Here is a 16205-nt window from a genome sequence, read left to right as displayed (position 1 = left end):
GACATTTTGTCACTTTAGATGATGTGAGGGCCCGAGCCAGCTGTTGATGACGCAACAGCAACTGGGCCACCCACAGACGGTGCCCCCGCGGATTCACAACAAATTTCCGAAAGTGAAATCACATCTCAAAGTTTAGCGCTTATCCCAAATCCTTTTGTTGAGGAAGCGGCCGTTGTGATGAAGGGTGCCAAGTCTTTTAAGTAGAACGTTTCATTCAGCAAAATGCCGTTAAAATAAACCTTCCTCCATCCGGGTCCAGAGAAACACTTTCATCACCCGTCTTTATGTTTTTGATCATTATACTGTAACTCCGTCACCACCTGCCCATTTCCAGGCACGAAACAGGCACACACACACACACACACGCACACACAAACACACACACACTCTCTCAGCAAGATTGTTGCCTGTTGATTCGCAGACGGTGTGATTTCCAGCCTGTGCCCTCCACGGGTTTCTGAGATTCGGCTACCAAACCTGTGAGCTCTGCTCGTCTCCCTTAGCATGTTCATGCCTCACAACTAACATATACGGTTTTTAACTTTAGATTCAATCTAAATTTACAAAGCGTTTTCGGATTTCAAAACCAGGGAATTAGGAGTTGCTGTTGGATATTTTCCTCTGATTAATGCATTGGGCTTTTATTCGTATTAACCCCTAAAAATAAAAAAATGGACCACTGTTCCCTTATTTATTTATTTTTTTTGCAAAAGGAGCCTGCCACTGGGCGGCACGCAAGGGCTTGCGGCTGAACATTCCCCCCCCCACCCCCCCCACTGCCAGTCCTCCACCGCGCTACGGCTTAATACTCATTCTTACAGGAACACTGCGGCTCTTAGTGCCCGACCAGCCAGGCCGGAGAGGGGGGGCACTGCAGCACAGAAAGAAAGCTCCGTTCAACAATGGTGACTCGGATTATCTTTGGAGGAAGGACGACAAACTTGGTTCAGGCTTTTTCTTTGCCATTAAAATGTGTATGAAATGATGTAGCATCGAACATATTCAATTTGACAGCTGAATAAATATACATCTCTATTTAATGCATCTTGGAATATCGATTTTTTTTTATTTCTTTTTTTTTTGAATCGCTTTTTAGAATTACCCATTACGCTGCTATGTCTGTATGCTTGTGCATTTGTGCATGTCCGCTTGTATCTGTGGATTCCGGTCACTCCGTCCGCCTAGTATCAAAAACAACGTCATGCTGGGTCTCCTTGGAGACATAAAGTTTCCTAGAAGATGCCGTGCGCTGTTGAGAAAGGTCTCCCGGCCTGGAGGTTAAACTGGGATTCCAGCGGCTGCACGAATCAGCATTAAAGCCCCCCCCCCCGACATTGACACAATAGCGAGGTTGCTTTCTCGGACACGGTTCAACAGAGTAATGGAGATCTCATTGCTGATGTCCGTGAAGCCAGTCTGGTGGGGGCCAGGTTGCTGCTATCTGCCGGGGCTGCTGGAGCTGACCCCCCCCATCCGATATCACCCGGACCTGCATCTCTGTCCCTCTACCGTCACCTCATCGATGGGGAGAGGAGAGGAGCTTACCTCTCCGTAAAAGACAAATTAGAAAAATATATACCATCGATTTTTAGGTTTTAACACTAATGCCATGTTATTTTCTCAAAAGACAGACAAAAATTGTGAAGTACTTTCCCCTGTTTTTACTATCTCTATTACTGTTATGATGAAAGCACAAGAACCATGTGCTTGATCATCTGTGTATTTGGAAGAATCTCCACTTGAAATGATCGGTTGAAATTCCTTTCTTGCTGGTGGAGCTCAAACTGGAGGTGGTTCTGTGGGGTGATGCTACTGTATGTAGGCGGTGCAGCCATTTTCATTTACAGAATCCATTCAGTCAGCAGCATGGAGAGATCACGAACACGTGGACAATTATCCAGCTGAAGAAGAGTCCAATCACGGCCCTGTAATGATACTCTGTTTTCATTCTCTTTGAAAAGCGTCAAAATAAAAGCTATAATCACTCTCACGCATTTGCGGCCCAGCACTTAATTTTCCTGACTGGTTTACTGTGGAGGTTAAACTGGACCTCCACCCTCTTGTGTTTTTTTTTGTTTCATTCCTATGAATGGGAACATGGATCTTTTCTAGAAATAGAATGCATTAACAAGCTTGAATCAAACTCGGTATTCATCAGGATGCAACACACGAAAGCCTGAAAAAACAACTGGAAAGTGCAAGGAGAGAAAAAACACCACCAAAATTACCATGACAATAACGTTAGAACAATATAACAACTAAAATGAAATAGTATTTTTCAGTTGAAAAAGAAGCCGTGCCTGCATTCACATTTTTGTGAGCACATTTGGAAAATGGCCTTAGAAAAACAGTATTGATCAAACCCTTTTAAGCTTCCCTGAGGTGGTTTTTAGCATCCATCAGAAAATAATTACAACAATTACGCGACATAATTAAAAGAACACCCAGCATTGACTGGATAAATGTTACCTTATTCACTTCAGATCTGTTGCAATCACCAAAAAACCCCTCTTCCCCAAGTGTTGCATCCCGAGGAGACAGTCAATTAGAATGAATGAGAGTTGTCAAAAAAAACAAACGGAATGAGTCAATTCAGACGATTTCGTAGCAACGGTGGACATCCACTCTGAGGTTTGAGAGATTTGATAAACCGATGCCCCTAGCTTTAATTAGCTCACAACACTGGGCATGAACATTACACCAATTATCTTTCTTCAGCCATCCACAGGGAGGACACGCTACCCATGGAAGGCTCTCTATAGGGGGGCACGCTTGGGCAGCTGCACATCTAATTACACCTATGGGGAGAATCTCTTGGATAGCAGAACGCTCCAATCCATGCTCATGGTGGGCAATTAACAGCCCCTGTATGCCGATGGCAATGACCGAGCATTTAGTTTTATTTTAAAAATATACAGTGTACATGTGTCCTGCTTAGAAATGGGCTCTGTGGTGAGTGACTGACGCATATGAGCCTTAACCCTCCTCTCAACGGCACCCTATGTGTAGATTTTAATTGCGTGAATATTTAGCAGTCCTTGCACATGTTGTATCGGCAAGATTGCAGGTTTCCCATGTGCATTCGTTATTATAATAATTCTAACACACCCCTTTTGAGCATCCTCTGTTTTCGTCAGTTTGGATGTTTTCGTCAGTTTGGATGTTGGATGTCGTCAGATTGCACATTTCACCAAACAAAACAACTTGGGGAGCGAAAACACGATATTTTTTCACATTTCCATACATCACATCTAAAGTTGGAGCGGTTGCAACGTGAGCTGCGGATTAGCCCTATAACACTTATTTAAATGTTTTTTTTTTTTTTTACTTTTCAAAGTAATCAGAGATCACATTTTCAAAAGGTCAGTTGGAATAACAGAGCCCACGGCGAACCGGAGTCACACCGTTTCAGGAGGGTCCGCGTTCAATAATGTATGAACGCATGCTGTTTCATTCGCATCCGTCCCGATTCAGCCATGTCTTTGATGCATATCCCATTACTGAGATAACCCTTTTATGCAGATAAAATGCCGGTGTTTTGACCAGTTTTTGGCCAGAATTCAGAGTAAAACGGAGCCCATTTCTTTGTTCAGCGGGGAGGCTTTGAGACCGACCGCACCGCCGCAGTCTGCCTGCTCCTGGTGATGCAAGGACGGCCCTCTGCAGCTGCTTCAGCATTACGGGATTGTTCCGGGCTTCTCTCGAGCACTTGCGTTCAAGATAGGGACGGCCACTAATTCGTGATAAAGCTCATACATAATATATGTCTGTTTTTCTTTGATGTAAGATGACTTACCGCCGATACTGCAAATCAGCAACTGATCATTTTAGTGGATTGCCTGCTTTGACTTTTTCACTAGGGCGTGTTGTGTGACGCGTATGTTGCTTTAGGTCCAGCGGCGTGGCAGTTTATCCATATGGATGAGCCGAATTTTGTATTTTGCATTTCAACTGCAATGCATGGAGGAATTTGAAGAGTTCCGGTGAGAATGAAAATGAGAAGGCATCAACATATGGTGTCCCAATTAATAGCTCCTGGGGGTATCCCCATAGTCTGACCTATGGCCCTTTGCTGCATGTCGTCGCCTCTGCCCCAAACCTCCAATTTTCTGACTCTCAATTGTGAGGAACACATTTAATTTGTATATTCCCGTCACACCCTCGATTACCGACTGGCTTCTTTTTATTTTCAGATTTTGAGGAAGGGCAGGTTCAGAAGGCCTCACCTAGCAGACGTCCAGAGGGCTTCGCTTTGACAGAAGGGGTCGTGGTCTCCACTGCCTCGTCCTGCTGAAACTTGGCAGCTTGCCTCTTTCAGGCAGCTTCTTTTTTTTTTTCTTTTTTTTTAACACCTCTTGAGCACATGGCAGCTGACACCGAAGCCACCGGCCCTTACTTGTTTGTTTTGAGAGCCGTTGCCAGAGTTTACTGAACTCTAACCACTGAATAAACAGAAGTAGATGCAAATGCTGTAAATATTAGAGGCAATATGGACATAAAGCTAATGCAGTGGTTGCACTTTAAACTCAACTTTTCATAAAATACTGTCTTTACTTTCAACTTTAAAAGATTACTGCGTGTTTAATAATGAGCCACATGTGAACCAAGTGACTTTCGTGATTGGTCAACAAGCGAGTGGGAAAATGCAAGCAATACAATACACCTGATTGCACCATGGTCAATTTAGGCTTAGGGGCAAGCAGATGAAATCGATGATGTTTTTCCCGCAGGATTTAATGGAGAATTGAGAAATGTTAGGAAAACGTCCAACATCACCCACCATTAAAAACTTTAAGGCTCATGCAGGACTTTGCGTGTAAATAAAAGACGGCAATAATAAGCTCCCGAGTCCTGATAATTGCAGTCAATTTAGCCATGAGTCGATGTGAGAGTGAATGGAGCTGGTGTTATCTACATGGGGCCAGCCTGTGATAGCAACACACAGTCCCAGGGTCCTGGGAGACTAATAACACAGTAGGATTACTGAGCGCTCACTCTGCTCGCACCAAGGACATTTGCCAATAACAACTTTATCTGCCTCCTCCACGCGCCTCGGGTTCTGGCATTTGTAACTGCTGGAAATTAAGAATCGCTTTGTTTCGTCTCCAAGCTGGGGATTGTTGACTGTGGCTGTAATCAAGACAACAACAACAACAAAAAAAATAATCTTTCAAGAACCTTTTTGATAAAACCTTGAGCAATTTCCTCATGTCACTGTCATTCCGCCGTGTACTTATCAGTTGATTAATCGGGGAGAGAGTTGTCTGCTGAGGACGGGCCAATTGAGGTCCGGAAGGATTTTGCGTGTGTCGTCATCCTTGCTTCACTGCAATGTCGTTATCACACAACCTGCTAACGTGTTAGTATTAATGGGCTGAGAATGGCCTGCAAATTTTGATTTGCATAGATTTGGCAATTCAAATTGCCATTTTCAAAATCTCTCATTATAATCTATTGTATGTGGTTATAATGTGATGTCAATACGTTTTATTCTCTCGATAATCAAAATAACATCCAATTTGAGCTTGAACAATGAATTACTCTATAAAGTAATATAACTTGACGTAACAGAAACTCAGCTGCTATTAGTAAGTGGTGAATTATCATTTTCCAAACAAAGATCTCAAATATTTTGTACTTCTTGCTGTATAACAGTAAATTGATCATGCACATAATATATATTTGGGGTTATTGGAATTTGCGGCTGTTTTTCTGAAAATGAGACAAAATTATGAATTATAAAATTTAAATCAGGAATAATAAAATGAGCCGATCAAACATTTTTTCCATCATGCTGCCTTAACACTCCAAATCAATACGTCTAATAGCTACGTGTCAGCGCACAGAGAACACAACTTTAACAAACGACAAAAGCATGATCACATTTCCTGTGAAATAAATGCAACGATCCTGGCTCCCGTCGCCAAGTGTGTCTTCTTTCCACTTCCTGCTTCTCAGCATCCATAATTCATCCCAGTGCCAGATAACCAGTGCCATTGTCACTGCCTCTCATGATCAAAATGCAGATGTTCCGCCTTTTAGTTTTTTTGCCGTTTGCGCCGCACCGCTCCCTAAGACGAACGTTGCCCCCCCCCCCTTTCCCTGAAATGAGCCAGATGCTCCTGACTTGATGCACCGTGGGGGAACACCTGGCATTGACACAGCGTTCTTCCGGGCCGTGTTTAATATGTAGAGGAGCCCATTTCTCTTTCAGCAGACGGTGCGCCTTCCTTGGTGCCTCAGTCTCAGTCTCACTCGCCTGATGAGATGAATCCAAAAGCCCCCCCCCCCACCCCCCCGCGGACAGAAATGTTTTGGAAATGCTGTCCCTTGCGTGTATTCATTATGTATATCATTATGTATATGTCATCTCTCACATGTCAATTGCTGGCGTACAATTCCAGTTTTGTACTGGGTTCCTCTCAGAGTCAGCTGACTTTAACAACTTAATCATCCTTTCTTGCTGAAAGGTATCACGACCAGAGGAGTCTTTGATAATTTTGCCAGCAGATTCCAAAGTCTCTCTGTGTTATAGAGAGAGTGGGTGTTTCCCCCCCCCCCTCATCTAATCTGTGTTTGGACTCGTCAAACATGTATCAAAGAGTAAAGCAGCTCCTAGAGCATGAAAACACACACACACACACACAGAGCAGACCTCATGCTATTTCACTACTTGTATTTGGTCAAACTATTTTGCTCCCTCGGAATTCCAGCAAAACCGAATGAGTTATCCAAACGCAGTATGTATTCTACCACAATACCTTTGTCTTTGTCGTTAGAAAATATGTTGCAAGGAGATGTTTGAGTATGATTTAATTAGACTGCATCCATTAAAGTTTTCCCAGAAGACGTTTTGAGTAAAAAAAAAGAAAAAGATAGAAAGTCAAACCTGCCATAATTGATTATAAAGCTACGCTAATGTGAGCTTAAGTGTGTGTGTGTTTAGGCTTGCTTATCTGGCTGAATAAGTTCCTTCAATAATAGTGTCATAAAATGTCAGGTTCACAGTAACGTGTGAAACCTTCTTTGTCTCAGACTGAGCAGTGAAAAAACGCAGCTTTTCGTCATGCTTGGTATAAACATGGACAGATTTCATAGCATCTATTCTACCACAGACCTGAATAGAATGAAGAGTAGTACATCTACTGGGAGAACGTAATAATGGTGAATGGAGCATGCACATTAAGAATGTTTTTACCTACTTCAAACTAAATCTGTGACCTCGTGACTCAAGTCTGGTCTGCTCCACTGTCCAGAAGCTTTTACTCACCGCAACCTGCTCACCTGTTCAAACACTAGCAATTATAAACAGAAAGCATGTGGGTAGGAGAATAAATGAGGTGAGCAAAGGGAAACGGGGCTGTTTAACAGAGAGGATCTGCTGTAGCGTGCTTAGCGTTGTACAGATGTTTTCCATAACAACCGGAGAAGAGACATCGTATGATGCCGTGAGATGAAGATGACGTTTTTTGTCCAGTCTTATAGCTGATGGAGACCGGAGTGGCTGCTTCAGTGCTTGTTCTCATCGGGGAAGGGTCTCAGGAACATGCCACAGGACGTTATTTAATGCTTCCTTGAGCTGCCGTGAAGCTGATTGCAGCCAGTTCTGATCATTTTTTGGGGAGCTTTTTACAGAACCGTTTTTTTTCTCCATATTTTATTTGAGATGCTTTGTCGTCAATCCGTGTAAACCCCAGTGCACCTCTTCCAACCCTGTTGGCAAATGAATAGAAGTTTACGAACTTACATTGGAGATTCTTGTTTTTCATTTTTGGATCAGAAAAACAATTTGTAGTAAAAGCACAGCGCTTTCTAGACCAAACAAAAGAAAATGCGAATTAGCATTTGCGAGTCCTGTCATTAGAGTGTGAACGCCGTTTTATTTTAATTCCGGAAAACAATGGACCTCAAAAACCACGGCCTCAATAGAGCCACACATAAAACTATGTTGAGACCTGTATTTTATGGGTTTTAATTGTATGTTGTCGGGTCCAGTCTCCACACATCCATAGGAGTTTGCATGAAACGTGATGGGGATCTTTCGCTGTTCCAAAACACAGAATAATTACCTCGTTTTATATGCAGTGAGCTGTGTTCACTACAGTAATGTCACAGTGTTGGTTGTGTGTGTGTTCTGCTAGTGTGCAGCCATCACTGCAACCTCTCAATATGGTTGTAAAAACCAACACTGCGAAAACCCAGCGTGGGATCACACTTCAAAAATGTAGCTCCGGTTTCCTTTATTCAAACATAACCAACGTGTGGACAAGGGTCCGGACCCAAATCCGCCGCTTTCTTAACCAACGCGTGAACAATTTCTGATGATGTATTGAGATTAAGTGATACACTCATTTGTTACTTAAGACGCACATTGTGTAGATCAACTTACAGCTGTGGGTAAACTTTCTCTAATAAGAACAAGTCTCTCTTACCAATTAGCAGTGACAGAGAATATTTAGTCTGTGTAATTAATTGCAAATTCCAAATATTATTCTTTTACTTTTTCATAGTCATTTATACCGATTTGTTGTAAACAATGAAGCAATGGTATGATTTTGGCCTGAGGACTTGCATATCCCATCCTCTTTTTTTCCATGTCTACAGTGTCCCCTGTCAACAAAAGAAAAATGCTAAATCAAATGAAAACAAATGTATAAGTACCAAAGTACCAAATCCTTCCAGAGAAGAAAAGTCTTTCTCCAGAAAGCTTTCAATAAAAGGGCTCTGTGAGAAAATAATCATCACTTCTCAGACAAGTCTCTTTTTTTTCTGTTTTCAAGACCACAAAGTACATTCTAATACTTGAAAATGCTACGGTAAAGATGAGCCTTTTTTTAGACACAGCATATTTTCGAGCCGTGTTCTTGGACACGTACCAGCGCAGGCTTTGCTCCAGGTAATCAAACATTGCTTGCATGTAATTGGGTTTCATAGCAGAAACATGCAGTCAGACAAACTCCACAATAATTCATTACAAAGAGAAATAGAAGCAGCCTCTTGTGCTCTATTGTGATGCAACTATTGCCCTGTGGAACACAGTGTTTCCTTTAAACGTTAATCATGGAGCCGACATAATTAGCGGCTGGTCCGGAGCGACTCCCCCGCATCAAATGAAGTGCCGGACTTTCCGGCGGAGAGTGATTGCATTTGAAAGTCTAGAAGATTACCGAAAAACATGCATAGCCTCAGACCAAATGTCTCGCTTTGCGAACTTTATATTTTCTATCCCATTGCCTTGAAGGGTTTTGAAGATTTAGCAGAGAAAGTTATGATTGTTGGACCGAACGCCTCCCCTCACGTACCGAGGCCGTATTTGAATTCATGGCGTGCACTCAGAGCTGTGCTGTGTGCATGGCCAATGCTCTGGGGGAAAGAGTGAGTAGATGAAGTATTGATGCCGTTACTTGTTTTGTCATTTAGCGGAGCGGAGACATTGTCAGATAATGACATTAAAATAAAACAAGACTGTCCCCATACATGTCCTCGTCGTTTTCTTCACTGCAGACATTTGTTCAGACCCTTGAGCTTCCGAATCTCTCGAGGCCGTGTACATTAAATGAATTGTTAGCCTGGTCTTGTTCACGATAAAGGGAATTAGACTGTCAAATGGCAATAGCCATTTGCGGTGTCTCCCCGTATTGACTCTTTTTTTTCATGTCATGTCTTTTTTGAGTCATGTCGGGTGACTTCACCCTCCTCCAACATGGTTACCTCTGCACAGCATCTTTCTCAAAGGAAGACAGAAAGAAACAAATGATTCATTGAAACAAGGATTATGGCATCCAACCGTGATGCGATCCATGCGTTGCATTAACAGCCAGTTAACTATAAGTAAAGCAGAACCTCTCGACTCTTGGGTCCGAATAGCTGACCGGCAGAAACATCGATCAAAGAGGCTTCCTCAGAGTCCAAAAGTAGGACAGAAAAGGACAAAGAAAAGTGGACAACTATGCGGAAGAATATGCGAGTGCCCCACCGAAGCACACACACATACGCATACACACTACGCTGTGAGCCCAACAAGGTAAAAAAAAAAAAAAAAAGCACTTCAATAAGCGCTGGAAATATCGATTGCTCTGCTTTTCTTGGTGCGCCCATTACAAGAGCACCAAGTAGATGCAGTGTTGGGAAGATGGGTTGGGTTGGCAGCTCATATGTCTAAATATATCTTCAGAACAATTTGTCAGTAACAAAAAGCATGCAACTTGTTGGTTTTCACCAGAGTCATTACACAATCAAAATAATTCTCATTAATACCAAAGTGTTTGATCTTTTCATGGATCGCGGCCTTACATCGTTCGTCACAAGACTGTTTGATTCACACTTAGGAAAAAGCGTTCCGGGTTCCCTACATTTGGCTTTTTCATTGAGTATTTTAGCAACACAATCATTCATGTGACAGCGATGTTTACATGTGTCAGCTTGAATGATTGACATTTATAGGTGCTGAGCCATGAATGGTGTTGCCAGAATGGGTTCGGGGCTCAACCCTCTGACAGCTTTCCATCGCTGTCACCGGACCGGACCCGGACATGAAGGTGCTCCTCTCTCATGATCCATCTGTGAAGCCTGTCAATCACCTCTGTGTCTGCTTGACTCACACTCCAGATCACCACGCCTCCCACACAACGTAAATACAAGTGTCTTGAACTTCTCTTGTATGCACAACATTTTTTCCATTAATCAATGGGTTGATCAAAAAAATCCTTATTGGCAAAGGGCAAACTATTTGGCCAATTGATTGATCACCTATTTAAAATAACGCAAAAACAGAAAAAAAATGTTTAATATCGTAGAAGGGTGATATCATCATCTGACTGTGCATTGCACCACTTCACATCAACGTTACACATCACACGTCGGTGCGTCGATCCATCTTGAGCATGTTGGCCTCCAAAACTGTTAAGATGTCACACACACACACACACACACACACACACACGCGTTATAAACGCTTTCTTCCAACAGCAGATGACTTTTAAAAACTCCTTCTGGTGTCTCTGCACACGGATCACTCTAATAAATGAAAGTCAAATAATCACGTCACGTGGCAAAAAGCACAACACGTCTTTTGGCAATGGCAGACTTGAGAAATGTCAAGGACCAAGTGATGAGATGGTCGGAAACTAATGTTTCAAGTACACTTTTGATTTCCAGGCAAGGGACAGTATTCAAATAAGTTGCATCCAATGGCATTTTTTTTTCTCCCTTTTGTGTGCTTTTCTGGTTCCCACTGACCCTTCCCTCCCTACTCTAATCATGATACAAAATAATTAACTAGTCTCCTCATTTCTTGATCCCTTTGTACTTTTTCTCCGCTCTTCAGCTTTTGCCGCGTTCTCCCTTCTGCAGCCTCGTTGAGTAGTCAGTCAAAGCCTGTGGATTTCAGGAAATCCAGACAGATTAAGAACTAAGAAAGACTTTGGAGAACCTAACTTTTTTCCCCCTCTCCGAGGTGATAAATGTCAGCCTTGCTTTCAGCCGGGACTTTGGATTACAAAGTGGCATTCCATCAGACACATTCAACCAACCTGATTCGCGTGTAATGGGGATCACACTAGATATTTATCACAAATATGACTTTTTTTTTTCAAAACGTATTACACCCGACACAGGCCTTTCTCCAAAAAAGTGTTAACAAGCGCTATCATTTTCCCTCAACTGCAATTACGGCTCTTCTGGCGAGGATGGATGCTGGATCAGTGGCTGCAGTGACAGGCTATGCGGTGGAGCTGCATTTTGTAATGGTTCGCCATTGCTCAGTGTCCGCATGAATGAGAGAGCATGCCATTAGCACCGCGGGCCGCTCCACGCTGGTGTCTTCAATAATGGGCCAATCAATGGCAACACGGGACTAAAGCACAAAAACAAGGAACCGCACGCATTAATGATGTGTGGCCTGTATGTTTTCGCCATATAAATATGGCACGGACCCTCGGGTGCACACAATAGTGCCCGTGAGTGTGATGTTCTCGAAGATGCATGTCTTCTCCCACTAAAATATGAGCTTTTTCTAGGGGTATTATCAGGGGAAATTCTGCATTGCAGCATTAATAATTTTCAACAACATCACTGTCTTCTATTAAGAGTCCCAGATAGTAGGAGGGATCTAAAAAGATGTGTCCGTGTGCTGGTTTCGCATTAGGAATAGAAAGGCTTTTGGAGGATAGGCGTTAAAAAAACTCTCCACATCCAAGAACAGATTCCAATTATAGATCAGGGCTGTGCCCGTCTCAGCCTTCTTTCCTTCAGATCATACTCTGGAGTGAATGCATTTTCTCCCTCAGCAAAACAAACACAAAACCAATTCACATTCTAAACTGCTTGCAGTGAGGACGGCAGCAGCCAGCGAGAGCAAGAGCGAGCGGCTGTTTGGAACCATGTCGGAATGTTCTGGGTGGAAGATGGTTTTCACCCAGAGATCTCTGGCAGTGCAGGGAGCGTCTCGCTGCGAAGATGTGGCTTCAAAGTGAATAAATGTGTGCAGCTACCATCTGTTTGCTCCGACGAATGAGTGCGGCACTTTATGAAAAGACTTATTAAAGAGCACTAAGATGTAGGCTTTGGTGTCATTAACATGCTTATAACACTCTTGCCTGGATTCTGTATTGAGTTCTTTACTACGGTCAATGCAGGATAAAACACATTTCATTAACAAATCCACATTACTATATTAAAGCAGCAGGCTTATTTACATTGGAATATAGCTTATGTCTCCGGTGCAATGGATGAAATGGTTTTGTTCTCACTGGGGCATGCCTGTCTTCTTCTCTTCAATTGAACAATTAGCTGTAAACAGTGGAAATGTGTCATCTCCCACCGGTAGGACTGGAAACCAAATAGCCGGTCTTTTCACGCAACAGACAACAATATGGCCTTCATCCATCTATGAAATAGCGCTGAAAGTAACACTTATTTCGGACATAGATTTATTTAATTAATGTGACATCTTCAATCTACTTTTTTTGTGAGAAACAAATGTGAGAATGGCAGAAAATCTTTTCAATTTAATCAGCAGGAGTTTTACCAAACGATGACAGAGTATAGCATTTACTGAAAATACATTTTATTGTCAATTGAATAACCGAAAAGACGGATGGTTTCAGCAAAAGTGGCAGCTTGCTTCAGTGCACCGTGTTAACTCACCAATCTAATGAAGGAAAGGAAGTGATGCAACTGAGAGGATGCAAACGGCCTTAAAACCTTCAAGAACTAGAAGAAGAAGAACGCGAATCCAGGGGTGCTGCACATGAAACACGTACAAACACCTTTGAACAAGACATCGTGTCTGCATAGTATCCATCTGCTTGTTTTGTCTCAAAGGTTGGCTGCACCTTCTAAGACCTTTCCATTTTGTAGATGTGTGGCAATCACAAAACCTCCTGATGTCCACACATTAATATGCAGCGTTGTGTAAAGGTTACTCCAAAGCCTCTTGAACCCAATGTCATGGCCTCGCACACACGTGGCTTCCACCTTAAAGTGAAGGGGGCAGCTGTCAATGCGTTGGTTCGCCGTGGGTCTGAAGATGGGACCCGAGCGGTCTAGCAGTGGCGGCGCATGTGGTGGCTAATATTGCCAGACGATGACCCCGTCAAGTGGATTTACAGATCAGTTTGCATATCAAGCATGTCGTTTAGGGAAGAAAGAAAAAAGCAACAATTACAAATCTGAGGAAAGCTGGCTAAAGGTGAGACTTGAGATTTGTTGGTTTGTCCAGTAAACAACATTACTAAATACAGCACTTTTTTGACGGGGTTAGAGAAACTCGTGTGAAGGGCACAGTTGTCTCTCTGCACCAATAGGCATTAAATTGTGCATCTCCCCAGTGAGGCCAGCAGCTCTTTGCAACTGCAACTCCTTGGCCATGACTAATCAGTATTTTCTTGTGGCAACACCCTAAAGGCTCAAACATGCATTGGCAGTTCATAATAATAATAAATATAAATAATACACTTTATGTGTATAGTGCATCAAAGGGTACTAAAAGGCACTGTAAATGGTAAAAACAGGAACAACAAAAGCATCACCACTTTAAACAAGGCAAATCCATTACATTTGAGCAGTAGGAAACAAAACAAAGAGCATACAGTACATAACTGGCGTTACAGGTTCAAAGCAGATTGAAGTAGATGAGTTTAAAGGGCGGTTTTGGCACGTGACGGAGAATGTTTGAGGTGCAGGGGGAGAAAGGTCCAGAGGGGCTGTGCTCTGGAGAGAAAGACCCCACAGCAGCACCTTAGAGAAGGCCCTGTCCCCCCCAGGTCAGGTGTGTGGACGCAGTAGGGCGGGCAAGGAGGTCGGCGGCGGTGGATCTGAGGTCGCGGTGCAGAGGGTCTGGGCGTTTTATTGTGAAGGGCTTTGTGTGTAATGAGGAGAAGGAACTGTTGAACTGGATGTTTTGAAGATCTGGTGTGAGATATGATCTCGGGAAAGCTTGGGATTTATTGCGGTTCTGTGATGATTGATTTTGGTGAACGTGCCGCACAGAATTCCATCCAAGACGTCATGAAGTTGCGGATCGGTGTTTCCACGGGTAAGGAGGATAGAGGGGGGGGGGGGGGGGGGGGTGGCTTCAAATGGCTTCAAATGGCAAAATATATATACAACACATTCATCTCAAATGTGCTATAAAAAGTTCAGTTCAATTTACAAATAGTGACTTGCAATAACTTTGGCTACATCGGAAACCTAAATAAGTCGATCAATAGGTTAAAAATAATATGAGGCTGGAAATATTTGTAAGCCAATGAAACACATGAGTGGCGTATAACATGATTGAGATGACACTGTAGCGCCTGCCTCTGGATTATTTGAACCTGACTGCAGTTAGTTGCTCATTTAGGGACAGTAAGCACAGGTCCAGATGGCGGTAATCAAAGTACAGATGGATGAACTTTCAGTGGTTTTGTGTATCGTTCAAGGCCAAAGTTCATGTCAGTTTATAATAAATCCGGGTTAATTTAGGTGGCATATTGAGCATTTATCAGAAATGTTCACCCACATTTTTATTTCATTATTTGGACTAAATAAATCATATTCTCAAGAAGACTGTTGCTTTTAAGAGGTAAAACATTGGCTACATACATCTGTTCAGTAACGCCGCCATGCTGTTGGGTTAATGTTGTGCAATGCGAAGCCTCATCTCCTTTTAGGTCACTGCAGAGATGCAGAAAGTGAAAGTAAAAGACTGGTGTTATAGTTGTTTGTAAAGGACAGCATTTTTGATTTGGCTGCAATATTAAGTAATACCCATTTGTTGCTTTAATACGATTTGACATGCAATGTTTTAAGTGCACTTTTAAAATTCCTGGTGTGGGCTGACATTAACACATACGTGCATCGAGCCAAGCCCTATGTGAAGTAAAATTCGGCTGTGCTCAGTATGCCCATGATCTTTTCACATTCCACTAATTTGGCCTTGGGGCGAATTATGTCTGAGTCAGACCTTTTCCAGCTTTTTGTATTTCTGGCATGAGTCTTTTTAGTGTCAATTATACCTTTATTAAACCCACCTTAAAGGTCAAGGACGATAACTATTGGAGGAACATGGTGTTGGGATGGAGATGACTCACACTGTATACAGATGTAGGAGCAGAGCCTGTATAAAGCCAACAACACGTCGGCAGTAGAGACAATGGTGCCTCTAAAGCTGCGAAATTGATCATATAATAAAATGAACAATAACATGCTTTGGAGGAGTTCTGCCTTTGATTGTTTGAGGCAGGCTTCTCATACCACATCTTCCTCCTGCTATTGTACTTAGAGTAGACAAAATTGACGGGTGCCGGTTGAAATGCATTGTTTGCTGCTCTGCCCCTCATCTCTAATTATAAAATGCCAAACTTCATTCTGTCTGGTTCTCTTTCTTGTAGGTTGACAGCTAGTCTCTTCATGCTTCATGGCACTTCCCCCTCTCAGGCTATTCCCCCTTAGCTTAACCCGTATTGACTGGAATAGAAAATTCAAAGCTGCTGTAAACTTCCAATTTCACAGATACAGGGATGGGACTTATAATGGAAATCATAATGCAATCTCACTGAGCGTTTAACAGAAAAAGTCAATACCTTTTAAGTTTCCGTGCAAGGTCTTTCCATCTCGAACACCAGAGACAACATATTTTATGCTGAGAACTAAAACAAAATATCGTTGATATGCGTTTTCTCAAAAACACACCATTTTACGGTTTAAATATTCTGTCTCTA

Source organism: Pungitius pungitius, chromosome 2 (genome assembly GCF_949316345.1).
Source record: "Pungitius pungitius chromosome 2, fPunPun2.1, whole genome shotgun sequence".
Taxonomy (NCBI): Eukaryota; Metazoa; Chordata; class Actinopteri; order Perciformes; family Gasterosteidae; genus Pungitius; species Pungitius pungitius.
Note: the sequence above shows the minus strand (reverse complement) of the source record.